Source organism: Chiloscyllium punctatum, chromosome 9, assembly GCF_047496795.1.
Source record: "Chiloscyllium punctatum isolate Juve2018m chromosome 9, sChiPun1.3, whole genome shotgun sequence".
Lineage (NCBI taxonomy): Eukaryota > Metazoa > Chordata > Chondrichthyes > Orectolobiformes > Hemiscylliidae > Chiloscyllium > Chiloscyllium punctatum.
This window is the reverse complement of record NC_092747.1, coordinates 119002647-119017770: the sequence shown is the minus strand read 5'-3', so window position 1 is coordinate 119017770 and position 15124 is coordinate 119002647.

Here is a 15124-nt window from a genome sequence, read left to right as displayed (position 1 = left end):
CCAGCAGATTTGCAAAGTACTGAGAGACAAATTCCAGTGTGAAGCTTTAATTTTTCCACACCTTGTTGGGCTTCATGATGATGGAGCTGGTGCATGCAGGTGATTGATTGATGATAGATAGTAGCTTTAGCTATCAGAGCAATCTAATATTTTCAGAACAATGATCTGTGAACAGTGCTTATGATGGCTTAAATAGTTAGGATATCTTTACATAAAAGCAATGCTATTGCACTTTCCCCGGCAATCCAGCGCATAACTTTGACATTGTTGTAAGGTGAAACGTTTACTGCTATAGTCGCTTCAGTAAGTAAAGTGCATTTTCCAGCACTTACCCTGTTCTCCTCATGCATAAAGTATTTTAGTAATGCATGCTTCATTGCATTTTCTTGTAATTTCTCAATCATCATATTTGACGAGGTGCTAAATATGGTGAAAAGCTGCATTTCAGCCATTTGCTGGATCACTTTCAGATAATGCACTGAAGGAAGCTGCTATTTCGTTTCACTCCTGAAAATGATTTTCCGCACACATCAAGTGTCATTCCGATTTTACGTTTCATTAAACCCCAAAACTGGTTTGAACTGCATTTTTTCCCCTTCACCCGAGTAAGTGACAGCTCAGGTTAGCTGATGTGCCTCTGCTTGCAAGCACTTTGCTCAGATTTAAGAGGAGAGATAAATTCATGTGAAATGAAGCTGCTGACACATATACCTGTTAGTCAGCGTACCATGCTGGTTCCAGCTGGCAAAAGAATTATTGCTGTCCACCTATAGTTCTGCTAGATAGTCTCTCCATGTCCCTTTGTAAGCCAGAACATTCTTGACTTTGCTGACTATCAGGTAATCTGAATTTAAATCAAATTTGAAGTCTGGGACTCCTACGAGTGCTTTAGTGAGTACAGCTCTGCTTGCGGTCAGTTTTTGTCTGATTACATTCCTGTGCGGTGATTTGGAATGCTTTATCATTTAACACGTAGGATTTGCCAAATTTCCATCAGATCCTTCATGGCTCATTGTATGTGCATTGATCCCACACGGAAATCAAATTCTGCAGGCATTTGGTGTGGTGGAAGTTGCCAAGCATTGCGGATGACCATGGATTTCAAGAGATTAGGCACAGTTGTGGGAAAACTACCCAAACATTCTCAATGACATTGCTTGATGAATACACTGGAACAGATTAAGGGAGTAGTTAGCAAAAACAAATATTATGTGGTGCCAGTATCCAACTCCCTCGATATGGGATAGGCTTCTTGGCTTTCTACAGTACACAATGTTGGGTAAACCAGAGCAAGGGCAAGGACAAGTCAGTCAGAAGCTAGGCTTGCATTTGATGATACAAGTTGCAGTTCTGTCAACTTTAATCATGGATTAAAATTTTGATTAAGCTGCTTTTTTATAAGCCAACGTCAACATCAATTAAGAAAGTTTAATCAATTTCTTTTTATTGAGTGAATATGCCAATCAAGCATTGATTGAATAATTGCACCCAGATGATTTTAAAGGAATATAATTTCCACGAGTGTTCTCCAATCTCACATCAAGATAGTGATTGGCAGAAACTCTCAAAGTTGTGTAAATGACCATATTGACTCCAAGCAAAAATAAATCCATCAAACTATCTATACAATAATTTCTGTTTACAATTCACTTCCATTGTATCATGCATAATGAGCAAAGTGTTTAGACTACCAGGTTATTGTTCTAAGACTACATAAATAAGACCCACAAGCAGTGACATAAGAGATCTTTTAGTGATTTACTAAATATCTCACAGGCACAACTTGTGCACATTTTTGTACTTCCAGCATCACATTGTTTCGATTGTCTTATGAAGTTGTCATTAGAGGTAAGAGTGCAACTTCTTGTAACTGCACGCTGATGTATAAATCTCTACATGTGGACAGTTTAATAGAAATACAGAAAATAGGGAGATCAGCAGGCCATTCAGTCTTTCGAGCCTGCTCTGCCATTCACTTTGATAACTCTATCCCATGTTCCTGCTTTCCTCCCATACTGTTTGACCCTTTTAGCTCTAAGAACTATATCTATCTCCTTGAAAACATTCAAAGTTTTGACCTCAGCCACCTTCTGTGGCAAAGAGTTCCACAGGCTTATCTCTCCCTGGGTGAAGAAATTTTGCCTCATCTCAGCCCGAAATGGCCTTCCCTATGTCCTGAGACTGTGATCCCTGGTTCTGAAGGCCTTAATCATTGCTTTCTGTAGTTTCCATGTCTGAACCTGATAGAAGTTTACAGCTTTCTATGATATCTTCCCACATTCTTTGAAACACCAATCGATATAGTCCTAAGCAATCCAGTCTCTCTTCAAATGTGCCATTCCAGGAATAAGTCTGATTAACATTTGTTGCACTCCCTCCATAGCCAGAACATCCTTCCTCAGATAAGGAGACCAAAATGGCAAATAATACTCCAGGTTTGGTCTCACTAAGTGGCTGTACAATTGCTGCAAGACATCCCTGCTCCTGGACTCGAACCTTCTCACTATGGAGGCCAACATACCATTTGTTTTCTTCATTGCCTGCTGTACCTACATGCTGACTTCAGCAACTGCAGAACAGAGACATCCAGGTTTGGTCGTGTCTCCTCTTTTCTGATGTATATTCATTCAGAAAATAATCTGCCCTTCTGTTTATGCGACCAAACTGAACAACTTCACACTTGTCCCAGTTAAATCTCATCTGCAATGTATTTACCCACTCACTCGACTTGTCCAAATCACACTGAAGCACCTCTGCATCTTCTTCATACTTCTGCCCATGCAGAGGGAATGGGAGAAATAATCTTGTGTAGCATTACTGATTTCAGACCAGATATAATGGCGTGTTTTTCCTTATTTGCATTTTTCATATCCTTCAGCTCTGGTTGTTGAAACTTTGATATTTTATGTATTCCTCAATGAATATTAAATATTAAACAACCTCTGGTTGGTTCTATTAGTCACTACACTTGATCAAATGTGCTAATATAATGTTTTTTAAAAATATATTTCATCGATCCTCCCTCAAAACCTCTCCTCATCATATTCCAAAAATATTCCAGCTCATCTTAAGCTGACTTGTTACCCCCTTTGGCCTTCCACTTCAGAGATTATGTTTTTAAATGTATTGTAATCTCATAAATTGGTCATGGCACCTAAAATGGACTATACATTTCACTACCAAATGCACAACTCCCTCAGTATTGGATGGAAGCATAATTGAGAGCAGGTGGATAAAAGAGATATTCCTATTATCCAAGTATCTATGATCGGGGTGGTCAATGATTGAGACTAAATGTGGATGGATGATGGAGAATATATCATTTTCTCCTCCCTCCCATCTGATATGGGGGCTAGAATGGCTCTGGTTCTGTACAGGAGAAGAAAGAAAGGCATGTGAATAACCATAGACGGAAACGAGGAATAGAGTGTATTTTAGAATTGAACATGAATTTGGAGAGATGAACTTGGATTGTGGGGCTATCATAGAGAATATGTGAGAGTGAGAGATCGGGGATATTAACAGGAGATTTTAGTTTAGTTGAAGGTGGAGTGTATGCATTCAGGTGAGAACTAGAAGGAGTGGGTGGGTTTTGTGAGATAACAGAAGGTGACCAAAACGGTTGTGCAGTGATTAATGGCTGCTGGAGGATAAGCAAGAATAAGAATTTAGGGAAATAGTGAGAATGAAAGAACAGAAGACAGCAATGAGACAGAGTGTACAGGAATGCAAAAAAGAAATGAAGTTGATAGAGGATGGGTGACATTGTGGCTCAGTGGTTAGCACTGCTGCCTCAAAGTGGCAGGGAACTGGGTTCGATCCCAGCCTCAGGCAAACGTCTGTGTAGAGATTGCACATTCTCTCTGTGTTTGTGTGAGTTTCCTCTCCACTTGCTCTGGTGACCTCCCACAGTCCAAAGGTGTGCAGGTTTGGTGGATTGGCCACCCTAAATTTCCCATTGTGTCCAGGGATGTGCAGGCTAGGTGATTAGCCACAGGAAATGCAGGGTTACCAGGATAAAGTTGGGGTGTGGGTCTGGGTAGGATGCTCTTCAGCGAGCTGGAGTGGACTTGATGGGCTGAATGGCCTGCTTCCACATTGGAGGGATTCTGTGAAGGGAGGGAAATTATTTGAAGTCATTCTACATCAGAGACCTCAGCCCTTGCTTGAGGTGTGTTTAACCTCAGATTAAACCACCATCAATTGGCTCTCTCTAATGAGAAAGTCGCCTGATGAACCTCTGAGACTGTGGCACTTTAGTCGGTAATTTCTGAGTGACAAAAACAGCAGAATAGCATCAAGGAGTCAGACAAAGGAGGACTCGCAGCATTGGGTGATTGCTATAACTAAAAATGTTTTGTGTGCATACACAGACATCAGCTGATAAAGCAACGAGTCCGCATCTCGTTAATGATTGATCCAACAAATACATTTTGTCTGGTGACTGGTCACCCTTACGAGCTCAGCTTCCAGTTACAAAACCTAATTCCTGTAAGTGTTACTTAAATCAGGATGTGTGGGACAAAAATCTGATAGAAAAGGTGAAAAACGTCCAAGAGAACTGGAGGAGGATAGCTTTCTTAATGCTGGAGTTTATCTCCTACAACAACAATGTTATGTGAGCAGTCAGCAGTCCTGTGCAAGCTGTATGTCAACCAGTAAATATCAATAATGTCTGGAGGAGGCGCCCATTTGTCATTCGTTGTCCACTTAAGTGCCTCAATTGGCACTGAGTAAGTCTGATCATGGCCCTCCCCACCCTTGACTTAATTCTGGCAGTAGCAAGGAGGCACTCATCACCATTCCACCTAATTAAGTGCTTCCAAATATGTCATTTTGTAGGCCGTAACATTCCATAAAAGGTCACATGGTCTATGCGTTACTGCCTAGTTTGTACCAAGCTGGGGAAACATTAGGAGCATTTGTACATGCTGAACAGGAATGAGAAAGTCAGCCTGATTACTTACTGCTGAATACTGTCTTGTGATAAGGAATGATTTGGAGATGCCGGTGTTGGACTGGGGTGTACAAAATTAAAAATCACACAACACCAGGTTATAGTCCAACAGGTTTAATGTTACGATCGAGCCCTCCACAATCATCTGATGAAGGAACATCACTCCGAAAGCTAGTGTGCTTCCAATTAAACCTGTTGGATTATAACCTGGTGTTGTGTGATTTTTAACTTTGTGATAAGGAAGGCTTAGACTGAGGAAGATTTCAAAGTTTATGTAAAATTGAAATTGGACTTAGCATTTCAGATTTGATGCTTTTTCATGGTTTGCAATGATATTACATGAGTTTTATATACGTGTGAGCTTTAGGCACTAAGTAATGTCTTAACATTTTTCCCAACTTGAAATGCAGCTACAGGAACAAGCATGCAATAATGGTTTGTTTTAAGGGCTTGGAATTTCTGTTACATTATACAAAACTGAACTGTGACCCAGTTAAGATAAAAACCCATGTAAGTCATTGTATCTTGTTAGCTCTTATTTGAAATACTTATCTTGCATGGGACTGAGATAAGATACTTTGCATACATTCTTTTGTGACTTCAGGATTCAGAGACTAAAGGTCAGATTGTTGATCCTGTAAAGCTGAACAGAAATCACATGGGGCTAACGTTCTTTATTATCGCAAATTTAAAGCAGACATTAGCTTAGAAAGGGCTTTGGTAAAAGATAGGGCCAGCAGATTATTCATTCATAGTTAGTGATGATTTGAAGGTAGAAATTAAAATTAGTTGCATTTGTTTTACAAACACATCAAGGAAAAGAAGGGGGGGCATTTTGAGGGACCAATGCGTACAAAAGTGTCCATTTGATATTGGGGGCAACCCATTTCTCAAACTAATAAATGGGCAAACAGTTTCAGGATTCCACTCTGACTGCGATTGAAACAGAAATGAACTTGTTGAGACAGATCTAGAGGAATACTTCGTGGGTAGACCAAGGCACTGGATAGGATGACATGGTTTAACTTTGGCATTTATTTAGGATTGGCATCAGTAAAATATCTTGGCATCTTGTAAAGTTCAGTTATTAGTTTCAATGTTAAACTTTGGCATTTATTTAGGATTGGCATCAGTAAAATATCTTGGCATCTTGTAAAGTTCAGTTATTAGTTTCAATGTTAAACCATGTCATCCTATCCAGTGCCTTGGTCAACCCATGAAGTATTCCCCTGGATCTATCGCAACAAGTTCACTTCTGTTTCAATCGCAGTCAGAGTGGAATCCTGAAACTGTTTGCCCATTTATTAGTTTGAGAAATGTGTTGCCCCCAATATCAAATGGACACTTTTGTACGCATTGGTCCCTCAAAATGCCCCCCTTTTTTCCCCGATATGCTTGTAAAACAAATGCAACTAATTTTGATTTCTACTTCAAATCATTACTAACTATGAATGAATAATCTGCTGGCCCTATCTTTTACCAAGGCCCTTTCTAAGCTAATGTCTGCTTTAAATTTGCGATAATAAAGAACGTTAGCCCCATGTGATTTCTGCAATGGCTTTCTAAGTGGGGCAGAGGAACAAAGTGTGAGATTGGTTTCACATTCTGATGTAACAAGAACATTTGAAAGGCATTTTCCAACAACGATGAGCCCAAGTGAATTCGAAGTTCTTCCTCAACCTCCTGATGTTATGTTAAATAAAATTTGCTCACTGATTAGTTAAAAAATGATCACGAACATGAGCTAATCAGCAGAATGTATATCAATGATTGACCTTGCTGTGTTGTTAAAGGAAGTGGGTTAAATTTTAATGCTGACACTCAAAAGTCTGATGAAGCAATCTCACTGTTGGCAGACATGTTAAAGAGTCAATGGTGACTAAATAGTTAACTCATAGATTGATGATCAGAAATGCAATAACATCATCACTACTGATTTATCTCTCACAGCACCTTCCTTTGTATACAAACTTGATAAAGTATTCTCATCAGATTTTATTATAAAAAGGAAATACTTTACTGTATAAATTTTTATTTGCATGAAATAAAAAAAACTCTAAGAGTGTGTGCACATCAATTATAATCAGCTTAGTTTCAAGTGGTTTAATTACATACTGATTTAAATTCAAGACACTTAGCCCTGATGCAATCAAACATGAATTTGTGGAGTTTAAGTCAATCAATTGTATTGTATACACTAGCATGAAACCTGTTCATTTTTGAATTGATGAACAGATCGTTATATTTCACATGAGCTATTTATTGTTCGTCAGTGTGGTAAAATCAAACTGACTGGGGGAGCAGTGAAAGTGTTAATAATGAGTTGATTTGATGAATACTGAACAGCCTGTAAATATCTCATTAAAGGTTTGAGGAATATAGCAGCAACCTGTAAATGCCTTGTTAAAGGGTATGCAGTTCATGGAGATTACAGCTGTCCTCAAAGTGCTTTATTAAGGTCAGATACAAATATCAGCTAAAATCAAAAATTGAGTTGCTTGGAGTTTGTTGAAAGATAAATATTACTTGGTTGTGATTTCTGTACATATAGAAAAGATTTAGTGGAGCTATGTACATTCTATAATTACTGTTGCATGAGTATATAATCCAATGTAATTGGGTCAGGGTATATTCCTTTAACACAGTTTCACGACAGTCATAGAAGTAGAAGCTTTCACCTGAATTGCATATCTGGAAGAATTTCAATAAATTTGCCTCATGACTGACTAATATCTCACCGTTCAGTTTTCTTCAGGCCCACATTAAACTATGCCTTGGGAAAATAAAATCTACCCAATGGGGTTTTCAAACTCACTGAGTAAAACTGCGTTCACAGATTCAGGCATGGAAAATTGAATTTGCCTCCCAAGCCAGAGATGGTTCTTTTAGGCAGACAGAATGTACTCTACTAATGTAGAAAGACAACAAAAAGGCATAAGTATGTAACTGTGGGCCCTTCACCTTATTATCAGATAATGATGAGATGCTCATGGGGGGTAGTTAAGAAGGTGTTTAGCATGTTTGCTTTCATTGCTCAAACCTTTGAGCATGGGAGTGAAGGCATCATGCCGGGGCTGTACAGGATGTTGGTGAGGCACCTTTGGTCAAATGATTTAATTTCATTTACTATTGTCACATGTACCTAGATACAGTGAAAAGTTTTGTTTTGTGTGCAGTACCGCGAGATCATACTATATAAACTGCAAAGGTACTGGAACAAAGCGAAGAATTCAATGTTATAGCTGCAGAGAAGGCACACAAAGAGCGAAATCAACCTTAACTTTAAAATTTGGCAGGTCCATTCCAGCATCTAATAACAGCAAGGAAGAAGCTATTCGTAAGTGTATACAAATCTTTACATCTTCTGCCCAACGGATGAGGATGGGAGAGAGTATAATGGGGGGGAGGGGGTCTTTGGTTGTGTTGTTGCTTTCCCAAGGCAGTGGGAAGTCTAGATGGAGTGAATGGATGGAAGGCTGGTTTGTGTGATGCATGGGACTGTGTTCACAACTCTCTGCAGTTTCTTCCATTCCTTGGAAAAGCAGTTGCCAACCATGCTGTGAGACCCCCTCCTGAGTACAGTGAGGCCCCTCTGAAATACTGTGAGACCCCCTATGGAGTACTGTGAGGCCTCCTCTGGAATACTGTGCCCAGCTCTGGCTGCCTTGTTATAGGGAGGATATTATTAAGCTGGAGAGAGTTCAGAAGAGATTTACCAGGATCTTGCTGCGAAAGGAGGGTTTTGAATGGTTATAAGGAGAGGCTGGATAGGCTAGGACACTTTTCACTGGAAGGTAGAATGTTGAGGGGTGGCATTATAGAAGTTTATAAAATCATAAGGGGTAACGATACGGTTAATGCTAGATGTCTTTTCCCTAGGATGGGGGATTTCAAGACTCGGAAGCATATTTTCAAGGTGATAGGGGAAAGATTTTAAAAAAGACATGAGGCCAACCTTTTTACATAGAGAGTGGTTTGTATATGGGATGAACTTCCAGAGGAAGTGATTTTTGCATGTACAGTTACAATGTTTGAAAGACATTTTGATAAGCACATGAATAAGAAAGATTTGAAGAGATATGGGCCATGCACAGGCAGGCGGGGCTAACTTAGTTTGGGATTATGGTCGGCATGGACTGTTTGGACAGATTATTTTTGTGCTGTATAATTCTATGAATTGTGATTTAGACAGAGAAGGTCATATCAGGAATACCTCGCATAGCTTTCAGAAAAGACGGTTGCAAATAAATAATTTGATTCAATTTTTTAAAATAAGTTTCCATGCTCATTGATGAACTTAACCAGATAGACATTGTTTGCCTGGATTTTGGAAAGGTTTTTAGTAGTATAAGAGACTTCCCGATGAAAGAAAATCGCATGAAGTTAGAGATAATCTTCTGAAATGAATTGCAGAAGTTGGTTGTGATGGATTTGGATTTGTTTGGCAATTAGTTACCTGTACAAAAAGCAAAGAACTGTGGAAGCCGGAAATATTTAACAAAAACAGAAATGGCTGGAAAAACTCAGCAGGTCTGGCAGCATCTGTGGAGAGGATTACCATTCTGAAGATGGGTCATTGGACCTGAAACATTGACTCTATTTCTCTCTCCACAGATGCGGCCAGTCCTGCAGAGTTCCTCCAGCAATTTCTATGACTAGATATCTGTGATGTCATAGTTTGAACCTGTGCCCTTTATTATTTTTCTTAATGATCTTGAGACGTATGTTGAGAAAATGATCCACAGGTTTGTGTACAAAACCAAGATATGCATGAAAATCAAGCACTGTGAAGGACAATTACAAAGTAGTCTGGATACATTGGGAGATATTAGATTAGATTACTTACAGTGTGGAAACAGACCCTTCGGCCCAACAAGTCCACACCGACCGTCCGAAGACCAACCCACCCAGACCCATTTCCCTACATTTATCCCTTCACCTAACACTATGGGCAATTTAGCATGGCCAATTCACCTAACCTGCACACCTTTGGACTGTGGGAGGAAACCGGAGCACCCGGAGGAAACCCACGCAGACACTGGGAGAATGTGCAAACTCCACACAGAGAGTTGCTCGAGGCGGGAATTGAACCCAGGTCTCTGGCGCTGTGAGGCAGCAGTGCTAACCACTGAGCCATCATGCTGCCCAAATGGGCCATGTTTGGAAAATTATGTCAGAAAATTGTCACATCATATGCAAGAAGAGGTCACATCCATGCCCCTTACAAAGAAAATAATTAAAGCCAGTGATAAAAGGAATAACTCAGATCACGTTTTATTGCTGCCACCTTTTAATTATCCATGCCCAATGTTGTGAAGTCATTGCTAAATAAAGACAGTTCTGGTGTGTATTCATTATCAAACAAAGCATACGATTTTCTCCTTCTACAAAACCTTGGTTAGGACACAAACTATGAATGCTATGATAGGTTTTCATCTTCTCATTTGATGAAAGGGTACAAAGCTGGGTGACACATTGATTCCCAGTTTAAGAACCCTTCATTATCCATAAAAGCTCAATGAGTAGGGTCTCCATAGTTTTCAGAAGCATACACTGAGGGATGATTTGGTTGAGGTTTATTAAATGATAAAGAGACTGGACTGCTTTTATGTCGACCAATTATTTCAATTGAATAGTTTGGAAAGGACTAGGGGGTCATGCTGACACATTATGCAAGGGCAGAACTAATTGACTGTGAGGCAGTTTTTTTTCTGACAGAATAGTGGACTTGTGGAACAGGTTGCTGGTTTCTGAGGTAAATGCTTCTTCTTTGTATTCTTTCAGGTAAAAGCTAGAATTTTTTTCTGGTTGGGTAGAGATTATCCCATACAGAAGGTAGGTATCCTGTAACATAACTCAGGAGCTATGTGATCTCTTGGACTAGTTTTGATCCCTTCAGGATGTCAGAGAGGAATTTTCCAGTTATTTTCTTTTTTTCCCCCCTAATTGACTTTTGTAAACCCTCTATGTGGCAAGATCAGATAAAAAAAACAAACAAATTAATTAGTTCCTGTTTCTGAAAAAATTCTTATCCTCATGTTAGCATTCCTTGATTTCTATTTTAATTGTTTTTTTTCCAAGTTTTACAACATTCTTCAAACTTTGAGTCTCTAAAACATAGGATCTAATAACACTTTCAGTGCTAGAGAAGCCAAGAGTTCTGAAGATGGTAGTCAGACTGCTTCCAGTCATCTTCAGAATGGCTTACACAACATACAGTGGCTGGGAGGGTAATAATTTGGGTGTCAAAAAGTGTGGTGCTGGAAAAGCACAGCCAGTCAGGTAGCAACCAAGGAGCAGGAGAGTCGATGTTTCAAGCATAAGCTCTTCATCAGGAAAGGCTTATGCTCAAAACGTCAACTCTCCTGATCCGTGAATGCTGCCTTACCTGCTGTACTTTTCCTTTTGACTCTGATCCCCAGCATCTGCAGTCCTCACTTTCACCTACCTAATAACCTTTTGTGCCCAGAAAACATAGAGAGTTAGCAGAATGTGGCATTAAACAGGTTTGATATAGGACCTGACGTTTTAGATCTTAGTTATTACCTTCTCTTCATCTAGTTGTAAATGTCTTCAGTTGCATGAGGCACCCCACTAGGAAGGGTGTTGTCAAACCTGAAAGGGTTAAGAAAGGATTTACAAGGATGCTGTCAGGATTTGACCTCTAGGGAGAGACTGGGGCTGTTTTCCCGGGAGTGCCAGGGGCTGAGAGGTGACTTTACAGAGGTTTATAAAATCATGAGGGCCATGCTAGGGTGAAAACTTGACAGCAGAGGTTTAAGGTGAGAGGGGAAAGGGATCTGAGGTACAATCTTTTCACGTAGAGGATGGACCATGTATGGAATGAACTGCCTGAGGAAGTGGTGGAGGCTGGTATAATTACAGCATTTAAAAGGATGGTTAAATGAACAGGAAAGATTAAGAGAGATATGGGCCAAATACTGGCAAATGGGACTAATTGAATTTAGGATATCTGGTCAGCATGGATGAATTGGACCAAAGTGTCTGTTTCCATGCTGTGCATCTGTATGACTCTATGACATCCGAGTTATTTAAAAGGAACACTATGGTTTTTGCTTTGGGGGCTGCAGAGTGAGTAGGTGGGTGGAACGCTTTGTGCTATTGGAAGAATTTGAAACAGTTTTTATCAGCATGTAGTGTTGAACCTTGGAAGCAGACCCAAGGACTTGGAAGAGCTGTCAACGAAAAGTCTGCTTTTCCTAATGTGGGCTATAATTGTGTTTCTTCTTGGAATGCAACATGACTGAAAAATTAAGCACACACAGCAGGACTGCTGACAGCAGGAAATGGAGGGAGGGTTGTACCCACCAATGGTCTTCAGAGGCCAAGGATTCAACTAGTATCCAAGTCAGCTCTGTAAAAATAAAAGTAGTGGTTATTGAACTGTAGCATTTCCTACAACCAGACTCAGAACTGTACAGCAGGAGGCCAGTGGTTGTGCAATTGTTGTAACTTCCATGCAAGAAACTCCTCCAGGTGGAAGTGAGTCACCTTGCACCAGTGCAGGGAGGTGAGAGAAACTCTGTATGATAGAAGGGGTTTTTTTGTTTTCAGTCTAGCCAGAAGCACATGGGTCCCCAACTCTCCAAAACCCTCTGAGGAACCTGAGCTCATCAAACCCTGGGCTTTTGTGCATTCCCAATTGTAATTGCTTCATCATTGGTGACTGTGCCTTTGCATATCCAGGTTTTAAGATTTGAGATCCCCTCCGACACCTCTCTACTTTCACTTCTCTCCTATAAGGCTAAGCTTAGGGTTATCAGATGGACCATCTCTTTAGGTCGTTCAGTGTCATACTTTGTTTTATTATACTTCCGTGAAATGGCTTGGGGTTTTGCACATGTTAAAGGTGCTATATAAAGGCATGTTCTTGTTGTTGACACAATGACAAAAATTGCTGGAAAAGCTCAGCAGGTCTAGCAGCACCTGTGGATTTCTCTTCACAGATGCTACCAGACTTGCTGAGCTTTTCCAACAATTTTTATCTTTGTTTCTGCATCTGCAGTTCTGTCAGTTTGTACTCTTGTTGTTGACATTGGTCCACATGTTCCTTCAGCTCAGATTCCTTTTGTACTACAATCGCACTATCCCAGCATTAGCTGCTGTATCTTCAGCTCCAGCCTTGAGACTTCCTTCCATAAGTCACTCATACTCTGACCTTCCCTTAAAACCGAATATAAAAGCCATGCATTCTTCAAAGCTGTTAGTCACTCCTAACATCCCCTTCTTTAATTTTGTTACAAATTCTGTTTGACTGTGCTTCTGAACTGTACCTTGGGACATTTCTGTACAATGGGTGCTATGTAAATGGAAGACTTTTGTTGTTTATATGAAACTAATTTGACATCCACTTGGAAACAGAGGTGTGTGGGTGTTGAATTGTGAAATAGTTGTGAATTGTCATAAGCTTTTCTATCTTCAAACAGCTTCAGGTCTGCCAAATCCCTGAGGTACTTTTCAGTGTAAATTGAATGTTTAATGGCATGACTGTCAGGAAAATATGGCAACCACATCATCCAAACTATGCACCAGGGGCTTTAAACAGGTTGTCAGCTTGAAAGAGCCCAAATAATTTATTTTAAAAGGGCAATGAAAGAATCAAAGAGCCTGCAGTTTGATCAGCATTCTTTTTGTTTATTTTAATATATACATTTTGGCAAAATGTTTATTCAGCAAATCTCATTGGTGTCAGCACTCAGTTGCTGTAAAAGTAAAATGCCATAAAGTGTAGGCTTCAGTGCTGCAAGACTTGAAAACAGCATCACTTTGTTACACTTTATTTTCACACTGTCTATAACACCGTGGCCTTGAGCTTTCAGTTCAGAATTTAATGTAGGAGTAAGTACACACAGTAGCAAAATGCCTGTCTAAAAGACCTTATTTTTAGCTTATATTGCATGATTAGATTAGATTCCATTCCCTACAGTATGGAAACAGGCCCTTCGGCCCACCAAGTCCACACTAACCCTTTGAAGAGCAACCCACCCAGACCCATTCCCCTGCACCTAACACTACGGGCAATTTAGCATGGTCAATTCACCTAACCTGCACATCTTTGGACTGTGGGAGGAAACTGGAGCACCCGGAGAAAACCCACACAGACACAAGGAGAATGTGCAAACTCCACACAGACAGTTGCCTGAGGTGGGAATTGAACCTGGGTCCCATGAGGCAGCAGTGCTAACCACTGAGCCACCATACTGCACACTGATGACAGCCTCTTTCAAACCAACTTCATCCTACGATGCACATCTGACTTTAAATTTCAACTATTTTATATGGTCTCCTCCTTATTCTGACAATCAGGATAGAGCAATCCTGATCTTTTCCATAAACTGCTCTGTATCCACTGTGATAGAAGCTGTCTGATTCAATAAGTTTGTGTCTACTTTAGAATTATATGACCTAGTAAAGTAGATAATTGTATATCAATGTTTCTGATAGACCTTTCTGGACTGCAAGGTGTATTTTAAGCTTAAGGCTAGCACCCCTAGCTTAGAGCAAGAGATTTTTATTTCAATTTCACATTGTTTGGAGTGGTCTTGTGAAATCCTTGGTTGGAGTTTGATGTGTAGAGTAGTCATTCTGAAAAGGAGACAGTATAGTACAACTTGACTACCTTACAGCAAGGAATTAGTGATAACCCTGGACCAGGGGTGTTGAGGTAAAACACTGAAGAGGATTTGAAGCTGAGATTGTTTAAACTCATGAGTTTGCAGTCAAGATCAGACTGGTGCTGGAAAAGCACAGCAGGTCAGGCAGCATCTGAGGGGCAGGAAAATCGACGTTTCGGGCAAAAGCCCTTAATCAGGAAGGACGGGTTGAGAGAGTCATAGAGATGTACAGCATGGAAACAGACCCTTCATCCAACCCGTCCATGCCGACCAGATATCCCAACCCAATCTAGTCCCACCTGCCAGTGCCCGGCCCATATCCCTCCAAACCCTTCCTATTCATATACCATCCAAATGCATTTTAAATGTTGCAATTGTACCAGCCTCCACCACTTCCTCTGGCAGCTCATTCCATACACGTACCACCTTCTGTGTGAAAAGGTTGCCCCGTAGGTCTCTTTTATATCTTTCCCCCTCACCCTAAACCTATGCCCTCTAGTTCTGGACTCCCCCACCCCAGGGAAAAGACTTT